Source organism: Delphinapterus leucas, chromosome 16 (assembly GCF_059928025.1).
Source record: "Delphinapterus leucas isolate spDelLeu-1000000601 "Yukka" chromosome 16, BTC_Dleu_Yukka2, whole genome shotgun sequence".
Classification (NCBI taxonomy): domain Eukaryota; kingdom Metazoa; phylum Chordata; class Mammalia; order Artiodactyla; family Monodontidae; genus Delphinapterus; species Delphinapterus leucas.
Window position 1 is genome coordinate 81,987,982 of NC_143144.1, and position 12,308 is coordinate 82,000,289.

Here is a 12,308-nt window from a genome sequence, read left to right on the forward strand (position 1 = left end):
CATTCTGATGGAGAGGCATACATTTATTCTATTCCATTTGTGTCTAGACGTTTGGCTGTTCTGTTCATTTTCTTTTATCCTCACGTGTGGTGTTGTTTCAGGGATGGAACAGCTCAGGCCTGAGATGTCCCTGTTGAGAACTCAGTGTGTGTCTGGATTAGTCCTTTGTACCATCTAGACTACTGGACCCTATGTTTTTAATCTTATTTCTTGATTTAACTTGATACAGTTCACTGGAGTCTGCACTTATAGCTAAGGCTTATGTCAAGAGGAAATGTTAAGACTTCATTTGGGTGGGAGTGTTCTTCTGGAGAAAACACATCAAACCAAGAAGGGAGTAGCTTTTTGCAGCCCTTCCAAACAGACATCCTTTCTCACTTGCATAAAAGAAAGTCAACGGTGTCGCCGTTATTTGGGACTCAAAGCCCGTGAATCTCCTTAAGCCAGTAATCCCACCCGTCAGTATTTCAGGCTCTTCTTGGAAGGCTGGATATTGAATTGCTTATTCTTCAGGTGTCTTCCAAAGCTTGGGACTTTGTGAGACTCCAGGGAGGCATGGAGGCGATAGGTGGAGATGCTGCTTCATTGTTTCTTTCCGTATTGACTAAACTTTATACCACAGCAGGTGAAATCCCCTGAAAGTTTTATATCTGGGTCTTATTAGGTAGCTTACTAATATCTCTCCTTCCAACCATCCAACCCCAAGATACGCAAAAACACACACCACCATGACCACCACCATCACCATCACCATCGCTGCCACCACCGGTGCCTTCACTGAGCTAACAGTTATCAAAAAAATGACAGTTATCACGGGTTGACTGCGCTTGGCTTTTATTGAATGTTGATACAGGGATGACCTTCTTGAGGACATATTACATACATTTCAAAATTTCTGTTGCAAAACTTTGTTCCACGTCCTTTGAATAAGGACCTAAGGCATAAACGGTTCAACTAAAAATCTTTAAAATAGATCTTCTTAAGGAGTGTATTTCAAGGAAATGTTTCCTTCTGTGGACACTTTATTTCTTTAGCTAGTAGATAGCTTGAAGGCAAACTTAGTATTTATTTTTGCAAATTATATCAGCCGTTGTTTTTGGCAGTTGTGGTTCTCTTTACCGTGCTCCATTTCTATTTCACTCCTGTTCTGTAAGTCTTTTATCATAGACTGCCTTAAGTCTTGTTTTGGAAATAATGCAGCATGCAAATAAATATTTAACTTTGTTTGACGGGGTCTTGTCAGGATGTGTAACATTTTGGAATTATTAACTTAGTATCTTTCTAGATATTGCAAAGGTAGGAATTTAATCTTAATAGTCAGTTGCACCCAACGTAGTAAATGAGATTGTAGGAAATATATGAATCCAGAATTATCACGGGCAAAGTGAGCCAAAATTAGCCTGAGGCTTCATGTCTTACAAGCAGTTCTAGAATTGTCCAATCAGTCGACATTGTCTAAGCCATAATCTTCAGTGCAAATGTACTTCCAGACGCTCACTGGCTGCCTGGAAGCATTTCAGAATGCGCTGTCCAATGTGAAAATGGCCCCGCTTACAGGCTTGAGTTTTAAGGTTGTTTCTGGGTGAAGACAGCAAGGACAGCCCAGATTTTTCTCATCTTTAGGCTCCCTGCTTCTTCAGAGTTACCCAGAGCCGTCTTACCTCCTTGTCAGGAAAGGTTTATCACTGGAATTCATCCAGTTGGTCTGTTCTTACGAAGATGTCATTACTTGTGCAAAATATGCTGTGCCACATGTGGTATAAATATTTAAAGCCAAACCATTTTCTGGTGAGATATGAGGGCTGTCATTTTCTTGCCTCGTTCCATTTCTTGTTAATTTGTAAAAAAAAATGCAGTTGTCCGTGTCCTCTTTCCTGATCCAAGTGGAATCAGTCAAACTAACTCCCTTCGTGTCTAGAGTTTTGGAATGTGCTGTAACTAGGTTTAGCTGCTCAAGCTACTGGATGTGCTAGACCTTCGTCAGTGTTCTCTGGGGGATGTGGTCAGAGTGCATCCCTGTCTGGCTCCTCCGGTTCCTCTGTGGGGCTCCAGGGCACGTCTTTGCTCATCAGCATGTGTGTTGCTTCACTCATAGAAGAGACTCACTTTGTTGCTTCGCTCTGAAGTGCTTCTTTCTGTCTCCCTCCAATATCAAAGTTATTGCGTCGTTTTGAGAGTCTTACTTTGATGGAAGTGGGAAGCTGATCTGGGTGCAGCGAGGCTGGCAGTGAATTCTGAAGCTGCCATTGCTCCTCTGCAGGAAAGCCTTCCCTTGGCAGGTTTGGGTCCCAGCAGGCCAAGGCTTCCAGGGCCCCGGTTGGCTCAGCCTGGCTCCTCTTCTGTCCTCGTTAAGGACCAGAAGACTGAGGGTGCATCCTGCTGGGTTTGTTAGGCTACAACAGGAGATGTGTCTTTTGGCAAATCGGGTTGTGTTTGGCCCCAGCTAGTGTGGACACCACAGCTGCTGTCACTGCCGTCTGTTCCCAGCCGTGCCAGCTGTGAGGCTCCTTCTGAATCAGGACCTTGCAACTCCCACTGCCTCTGCACCCTCCACCCTGGTCCGAAGGAAGTGAGAGTTCTTTACAGAGCTGTCCTCCCGCTGCTCATTTCCAGTTGCCATCCTAAGAAGTCATGCCTCCTTGGCAGAACCTGGAACATAGTTGTAGTTGCAAGGGTGGCTGTGGATTCGGGTTCTGGCTTCTGTACTGGGGAAAGAGAGCTCAAAATGTAGAAACCCCTCCCCGCCCCAAATTTAAGAAGCCTGTTCAGAAGATGTGTGTGGACCTGGCCCTCCTGCACGTCGGCCACAGTAGATTACTGACCATGCCAGTGGTCCAGCCCCTCGGCAGGTGTCCAGCGACTCAGAGTGCATGGTTGGTTGCCAGTCACATTAGCCTTTTCTCTGAGGACATGTCTCTCTCCCTTTGCTTTGCTTAAAAAATGAATGACTGGTTTGCATCATTTCTCGTGTAAATGATTTTACTTCCTCATTAATAAAGAACTACGCATGTCTGAAGCCCTTGCTGGGATGAGGGCAGGCAGCTCACGAGAGGATTGCGAGTGTTTGTGGGCTTTGTGATCACGTTGCCTGGGCTCAGATCCTGCCTCTATTACCTGCTAACTCAGTGACCTCGGGTAAGTTACCCTCCAGGCTTCAATTTCTCCAGCTGCCCTTTTCTTTTTGCCTCCGTTACGTATCTTGAAGATTAATACATGTGTGGTACTGAGATTTACACTGAGTGTTTCATGAACATTCAAGAAATGTTAGCCATGTCTTTTCATTTTTGTTGAGGATTCATTAGAAGAATGGCCGGTGAGACCCTGCCCTCGTGGCGGGGTGCGGGGCTATCATGTCAAATATGGGGCAAAAGAAAATAGACCTGGACCAAATACTGGAAGGGATTACATAGCGAGCTTCCTCCGAGAGGTGCTCTGATCACCCTGCGTAAATAAAATGTCCCCAGACACACTGCCCCTGGGCTCCTTCTGCCACTCCCCACAGCGTGCAATCATTGCCTGGTTTTACTTCTTGGCTTGCTTGTTTTCTCTGGTCCTTCCTTAAAATGAGAGGCCTTGGAGCATGGCCTTCTTGTTCATCTTGCTGTTCCTCCATCGCTGGTGCCTAGAACAGTGCCTGGCTCACAGTGCATATTTATCTCATGTTCAGATGCAGCACTTCTTTCCCCAGGGAGCAGTGCAGAGAAGGAAGCGTGACATGCATCTGTAGTTCCCTTGATCTGAGGGAGGAGAGGTCTTGTGTTCACACGGGGAAGCTGGCTGTCTCTCCCCGTCTGGGCTCTGAATGGATGGATCATGGAGCAGGAAGGAGGTGTCTTTGAGGAGGAGTAACAGAAAGAGATAAGTGAGAGAGTTAAGATACGGAGGGTCATCCGTGAGCAGTTTTATAAAATTAAGATTGTCTTCTCTTTTTTTTTCTTTTTATATGATTGCATCTACCGAGAAAACCATCTCTGGCCTCCCAGGCAACTGCTTTGGGGTCTCTGGTGTCCCGTCCACTGTGCTGAGGTCTGGATGCAGATCATAATTATGATAGTTCAATAGTGTTGAGCTCTTACTGTGTGCCAGGGGCCATGGTAAGCCCTGATCTGTCTATCTGTCTATGTTAAATTTTTATTGGGGTATAGTTGCTTTACAATGTTATGGGGCTTTTTTTTTTTTAAGATTGTCTTCTTTTTGCCTCTGATTTTATTATTCCCCTGTTTTGTGGAAAGATGAAGTGGCAGAGGGGACAGCTCAACTCTACCTCTGGACTCAAGATAGCTCTTTGTTAAAATTACGGAAAATTTTAAACATATAGGAAAATGAGGAGAAGAGTGTAATGAACGCCTTGCTGGGCTTCAGAACCTGTCGAGTCATGGTCCTGTTTTTATCTCGATGCTCCTCCCCCGGATATTGTTCTTTAAATTTATTTTATTGAAGTATAGTTGTTTTACACGGTTGTGTTAGTTTCTGCTGTACAGCAAAGTGATTCACTTATACATACACATATATGTGTGTGTGTCTATATATATATATTCTTTTTCATATTCTTTTCCATTATGGTTTATCACAGAATATTGAATATAGTTCCCTGTCCTACACAGTGGGACCTTGTTGGTTATTCGTCCTGTATGTCATAGTTTGCATCTGCTAATTCCAAACTCCCAGTCCATTCCTCCCCCTGCCCCAGATATTTTTTAAAAATTTATTTTATTGAAGTATAGTTGCTTTACACGGTTGTGTTAGTTTCTGCTGTACAGCAAAGTGATTCACTTAAACACACACACACACACACACACATATACATTCTATTTTTTTTTTTAAAGAAGATGTTGGGGGTAGGAGTTTATTAATTAATTTATTTATTTTTGCTGTGTTGGGTCTTCATTTCTGTGCGAGGGCTTTCTCTAGTTGTGGCAAGCGGGGGCCAGTCTTCATTGCGGTGCACGGGCCTCTCACTGTCGCGGCCTCTCTTGTTGCAGAGCACAGGCTCCAGACGCGCAGGCTCAGTAGTTGTGGCGCACGGGCCCAGTTGCTCTGCGGCATGTGGGGTCTTCCCAGACCAGGGCTCGAACCTGTGTCCCCTGCATCGGCAGGCGGATTCTCAACCACTGCGCCACCAGGGAAGCCCCTACATTCTTTTTCATATTCTTTTCTATTATGGTTTATCACAGGATTTTGAGTATAGTTCCCTGTCCTACACGGTGGGACTCGTCGTTTATCCATGCTTTATATCATAGCTTGCATCCATGAATCCCAAACTCCCAGTCCATCCCTCCCCCTGCCCCAGATATTTGGAGGCAAATCCCAGCTTTCACAGCATTTCATGAGGTTGTCTTTTCAAATGTAAGTTTGTAGTCAGAGTAACTGGCATTGTTTCAGGAAATGGAGGATGTGCAGAGGGGTGGATCCCCACGTTGGAGCCGGGAACCCACCTTGGCTGTTCTGGCTCCTCCTCTCCAGCTGAGGTAAAGGACTTGGGCTCCTTATCATGCTGTGTGCGGACAGCCAATGAATGGGCGGTAATGGCTCCAAGCACTGTTTGGAGATGTGACTTGACTACTTGAAAGCTGGTTAAATAAATTATGTGCTTCACAAAAAAGATGACTCTTGCATGTAATCTGCAGCATGGAGTGAGCAGATTTTCAAAGCAAGTTACGAAGAGACAGAAAGGTCAGAGCTTCATAATTTGTACATTTGTAGCTTTGTTCCCATGTGATTATATTGTTGCCCACGTATCTAATAACAGCTGTGAAAATTAAAGCTTAAATCCTATTATAGAAATGAAAATTTTCAATATAATTAAATTAAAATAGACACTAGGACACCAAGGTTTGGGATTTATGCCCACACAGATATTTTACATTAGTGTTATAGGAATTGGAATAAAAGAAATCAACCTTAGATACCATTAACTTTTAAATTAGTCAAGAGCATTGGACATCCTTGCAAGAAGCCTTTCAGCTGAGATGGGAGTTGTGCTCTTACCCACATGGGCTGCTTTTTGCTGCAGTCCTTAACCTGAGACCTTGGGAAAGCTCATTCCAGTTAACACTGAATTCCCTTGCCTTTCAAGATCTAGCCTTTCCGTATTCTCATATTCAAAGTGACCAAAGCAATTGACAGATTTCCTTTAGAGCTTACTGTCTACTTACCTTGTGTCATAAGTTTGTTTTTGCAGAATAGTGTAAGATTTGGAGAATAAAGATTTGAAGATTTAGTGGTAAGACAATCCCTTTGTAGTCTTGATAGTAGTTTAGTTTAATACTCTTGGTGGATTACTTTGGTTTAAGCTTACTGTTCATTGGGGCCACTTTGTTTTTTATTTTTTCTCTGATGTTTGGAATCTAGCAGTGAGTAGGAATGGAAAATGTGCCATTCCTTCATTCTCGGGCCATTCCTGTAGCTCTTTCCTTCAATATAACAAGTAGGCTCCTTTTACACAGTGTTCATCAACCTCATAAAACTTCATTTGTGTTCCATTTTTTTTCTTTTTTCCTTTAACATCTTTATTGGAATATAACTGCTCTACAATGTTGTGTTAGTGTCTCCTGTATAACAGAGTGAATCAGCTGTTTGCATATGTATATCCCCATATCCCGTCCCTCTTATGGCTCCCTCCCAGCCTCCTTATCCCATCCCTCTAGGTGGTCCCAAAGCATGGAGCTGATCTCCCTGTGCTATGCAGCTGCTTCCCACTAGCTATCTGTTTTACATTTTGGTAGTGTATATATGTCAGTGCCATTCTCTCACTTTGTCCCAGCTTACCCTTCCCCCTCCCCGTGTCCTCAAGTTCATTCTCTACGTCTGTGTCTTTATTCCTGTCCTACCCCTAGGTTCATGAGAACCATTTGTGTTCCTTTTTTTTTTTTTTTTTTTTTACGGTACACAGGCCTCTCACTGTTGTGGCCTCTCCCGTTGCGGAGCACAGGCTCTGGACGTGCAGGCCAAGCGGCCATGGCTCACGGGCCCAGCCACTCCGCGGCATGTGGGATCTTCCCGGACCGGGGCACGAACCCGCGTCCCCTGCATTGGCAGGCGGACTCTCAACCACTGCGCCACCAGGGAAGCCCTGTGTTCCATTTTTGAACAATACAGAGCTCCTTAAAAATGTAGGCCTGGAGAGCTCAAATAATTTTCCTCATTCTTATTTTCAAGGTGAATTATTCTTCCAGTTGTCAAGCAGAGTAAAATTCTCCTTTTTAATGGTGGAAACATTAGTTACAGCAGCTCTTTAAAATCTGAGGGCAAAGGCCCAGATGCCTATTGGGGCTAGCTAGTAGGAATTAGCAAAGTCAGATTTCTAGACCGTTTTCACTGTGATTCGATCCAAGATTTTATATCTCTAAAAAAATTACCCTGTCAATCAATTTGTTGTGCTTTAAATCGTAGAAAGAAAAGCTGTGTGTTTAATACAGACCTATAGTAAAATATACCTTCTTAATGCTTTGGATCCATGAATAAATCAAAATAAAATCTCCTGAGCTTCTCCACTGTGGAGAATGGAGAGGTATTTCTCTTATTGAAAGGGTTCTTAAACCCAGAAGTACTCTGTAGTAGTTTTTGTTAACTTGATGGATGCTTTTCGCAGAAAGAAAAATTGGGGCTGGGACTGTCATAGGCCATAATCACTTAATGTACCACTCGTATAGCATTCTGGAATACTTTAATTAGATAGTTGTGCTGAAGACTTCTGATGAACATTACCAGCTGTGAACCCCAGAGTTACTTAATTCTTTAAGTAATGATGGAATATGAATACAATTTTCTCCTCTTTTTTTCATGCCCTGAGAAAATTTTAATCTTTCTCTGTAAAGTACTGTACCTTTTTTCATCCCTCATTCTGTACATCACTCTGTAGCTTTCATTATATGTGTTTTTGAAAAGATCATTTGTTAAAACAGTGCAGCCTTTTTAGAAATGGCTTAATGAATCTAGGAGGGTGAACTCAATTTCAGTTTCTTAATTATATCCATTCCCATTCCATTGTAATTTGTTGAGTACCTACCATGTGCTCAGGACTGTTGGTTAGCAAGTTTGATTCCTCTGAGAATGGCTTCAGAGCCATCAGTTTAAAAATGCATAATTGGAAAAGAGTAATTTTCTTAATTTACAGATAACGACCCAGGAGTTAAGTAGCAAGTCCTAGTCTGCAAGCAAAATCGCAGGCAGGGAGCTGTCCACCACGTGGTGCTGATTAGGGAGTTGTCTTGTTACAAATCCATCCCCTCCTCTTTTCATAAGCTATTTCGCATCCAGCATAAGAGGTATGCATTCTGAAAACTGAATTCACTTCAAGTGCCATATGGAACACGATAAAGTACAAGTATGTGAATAAATAAACACATAAATAGATTAAACATAAATAAACCATGTAGTGTTGTGTTCATGTGCTTATGGAGTTTTCATAGCCTTTTCTCTTCTCTTTCTGTGTGATCATATTGGCAGTGCTAAGTTCCTCAGGATGTAGTTGGTCTAACCTTTATCATAGTGTGTTGGCTCTCTGTTCTGCACCCACCTCTCAGTGGACTCCTGTCCCTGTCGCTTGATATTGGGGACATGAGAGCAGTCTTAAAAGAGGCTGCCTTGGTTGTCCCATACCCAGTCATGCTCACATTGGCACTGGGACGGCAGGTCTCTGGGTCTCCCCAGTTCATGGTTCCTTCCCGGCCCCAAGCTTAGCTCTGTATGTGCACCGTGTTGCGTACAGAAACTTGCCTGGGACAATTGGAGGAGCCCCAGACCAGCCTGCAGTCTCCTATGTTCTCCTTCTAGACCCTACTTTTTTCTGTTGCGTAAACCCCTCCCTGAGGGCACAGTCCTTCCCTCAAGGTGGAGCGGACAGACCATATGATTTTGACGTTGTTTTTTTAACTGTAGAGCTCAGTATGGGGGCAAGCAGTAGAGGAGTGTGTGTGGGCCACACTGGCCAAAACCTGTGTTCTTGGTTAAAAGCATGCACACGACTCCCCAGCTCTGTTTTTCTCTTTTTGCTTTCTCATCCTCCACGTGGTAAGATTCTGCCCAAGGATAGGCAGACCTATCGAATTCCTCTCAAATGTACCAAGCCACCTCCTTAAATGCATTTCCATCCAGAGGATAGATTCCTGGTCTGACCAGTACTTTGCACACTATCTTCCCTGGCATTTTGTTTGAGTCTTTCTAATATTTTCATCTGCTTTTAAATGGGACTCATTTTAGATTTTTCTCCATTGGTTCTTCTTCCATTTCTTTCTTCTGACAAAGTATTTATTATTACGATACTAGTGGCTGGTTAACCTCTATGATTATACTTCTCCAAACTACAGGATACAAAATATCTGGTGCCCCACTCCCTTCTTTCAAAAGATGACACACTTTTTACGAGGCCCGGTGGCTTCATCCAGAAGATGTGTCTTTGACCAGCTTCTTTTTCCTATTGTTCCGCAATCTGTATCTTGCCACGTTCACTTCCAAGTCTCAAGATACTTTTAATTGCTCTGTCACTCTCTCAGTTAAAATTTTGTGACATTGGGCACCTCAAAGCTGACAGGCAGATTATCTTATTTCTGATCATTTCAGCACTCAGCCAAGTGGTGCTGAGAATCTTCTTACCAGAATACTTACAGAGGTACTACCCGTAGGTAGGAATCGAAACACAGTGCAGGGCAGTTGTATTTACTCCATTTTACAGACGAAGAAACTGAAGTTCAGAAAGGAAAACTGACATACTTAGGGTTACTTGATGTGAATTTATCCTCCTGGTACTGCTAATGATCACAGCTTACTTAAAGTGAATTAAAGTAATTCTTGGAAAAGTTTAATCTGCATTAGACCTGTAAAGATACCTGAATCATACATGTTTACACACACGTGCACATGCATGGGTCAAAGGAGCTCTGGCTTCAGGATCAGGCATCTAACTCTGGCTCAGCTGCTGCCTGGTCCCTATATTCTGGCTCCTGGCTCCCACATCTGTAAAATTTGGACATGAGTAGATTGCTCCTGTGATCCCTTCCATTGCTGGCTCTGTTTTCTTTATTTCTGGTGTTTAAAGATTTGTATGGAAGGAGAGAATTATTTGAACAAATCGAATCATGTGGGTACAGAGTTCTTAGATTGTTGAAAAATAAGGTGACTGTATAAGATGGATAGCAAGCATCCCCCATTTATATGGCTCTTACTGTTTAATTCTCAGTAATAAGTGTTCATCTGGATCTCAGTTCTGTGTAACAGGCTCAAGGTTATTAAATGCACTTTATGGATCATTTGTTTAATGTGACCAAACTAAAAACTAAGAAGCACATTATTTAGAGTTCATAAATTGCAAGTTTTAAATGGACAGATTCATTGCTGCATTTGCATCTTGCTTTGATGTAGAGCTGTAATGGCGTTATAGACGGGTATTCTGCTCGGACATTTATAAGCTGATAATGCCTGTGGAATGCCTTTTATAAAGATTAATACTTTTTACTCTGTGCCCATTACCAGAGCATTAATCATAATGGCTTCAGCCTGCACAGCTGAGGATGAACAGATGTGCAGTCATTGCTGTCTGTAATCATAGTGGATCACACTGGGAAAGGGGCTGTGGAAGGCTGGCTGGTGTGTTGCAGGACCTCTGATCCCCACGGCTGATTTGCGTGGAGTCTGGGCCCACGGGCTGCCTGCTCCGGGCTGTCAGCATTCCCTTCTGTGCACGGCAGCAAAAACCAGGACAACCGTGCTGGCTGGTTTTCGCTTCCTTGTGGGGTCAGGCCTATGCCTTGACTCAGACCTACCAGGCACTGATGAGGCCTGCAGTCCTGTACGTGTGAAGAGGATCTGACAGGAGGAAGATGTGGCCTTGATTCTCCTTCCAAAGATGAACACTGGTTTATTAAAATGAGAAATCGCACAAGAGGTCTTTAACATCTGCTTCCTAGCATACTCCGAGACTGCGCTGTCCAACCGAGTTAGAATGCCAGCTACGTACGTAATTTATAATTTTATACAGTCCACAGTAAGAAAAAAAAGTACAAAGCAGTTGGTGAAATTAATTTTAATAATATATTTTATCTGAAATATCATGTCAACATGACTTTGATCTAAATAGGACAAGTGGCATGTTTTACATTCTCGATTCATACGAAGTCTCTGAAATCCCGTGTGGTTTTCACATTTATAGCCCATCTCAATTTGGATGCTCTGTTTTCATCACAGATGCTTGATCTTAACATTTAATATAACTTACCATTGAAAAGTAGACTTACATACCCAAGTTGTTCCCGTTGTTCCAAACAGTGGTTAACAATAACTGAATCAGATGTCTTTTTTTTCCATTTAAGTTAAAATAGTGCATAAAATTAACTGAAATGGAAAATTCTACTCCTCAGCTACTAGCTACATTTCAGGGGTTCACTGGCTACCCTACTGGATAGCAGACTCCAAGGCATTAGTTTTCTGTGTGTACTTTGTTGAAAAGGCTGACTTTGCATAATAATATTATTTCTGTTACTGTTACTGACAGCTGCTAGTTATTGAATGCTTACTACTTGCCAGACACACACATTATATCATCTAATTCTCACAGTAAACCCGAGGGGTTAACAATATCAGGCCTATTTTGCAAAGAAGGACAATTAAGGATTTTAGAGAATTTAAGTCACTCGCCTGAGATTCAAGGCAAAGAGTGAGCAAGGTGGATTTTATGATTTCCTGTGTGCACGGGTAAACTGAACTTTAGCGAGGCCAAAAGGCTGTTCCAAAATCAAAAAGACTGTTAGTCCCAAACTCCCAATTTGTCCCTCCCCTCTCCCTCCCCTTTGGCAACCATAAGTTTGTTTTCTGTGTCTGTGAGTCTTGGGATTAACAACAGTGCACTACTATATATAAAATAGGTAAACAGCAAGAACCTTGTGATAAGCAATATCTTGTAATAACCTATAATGGAAAGCAATCTGAAAAAGGTTAGATATGTGTATAACTGAATCACTGTGCTGTATACCGGAAACTAACACATCATTGTAAATCAGCTCTACTCCAATTAAAAAGCCAACAAACAAAATCGAATAGACCCAGGTTCCTGGACTTCCAGTCAGGTATTTGTTGCAGCTGTTTTCTGTGTGTTTATCTATGGGTAGTTCATTTGAAATGTGTTTTCTTTTTAAAATATAAGGGTTTGTTTGTTTGATTGTTTTTCTTTCTTCCTTTTTTTTTCTTTTCTCTTTTTTTGCCTCGAGTGGGGGGATTGTCAGATTCCTGGGCCATCTGTTTTGAACCAAATGGGACAATTGGCACAAATCATGCTAGAGAAACGACGTTCTGTTCATGGAGAAGGGTATTCAGGA

The 12,308-nt window shown here is 42.5% G+C and overlaps 1 protein-coding gene across 1 annotated transcript in view; it reads left to right on the top strand.

Annotated features, from left to right (window-relative positions):
* The window catches only part of DOCK1 (dedicator of cytokinesis 1), a 527,459-nt gene that overhangs the window by 181,840 nt on the left and 333,311 nt on the right, over positions 1-12,308 (top strand). The window lies entirely within an intron of this gene.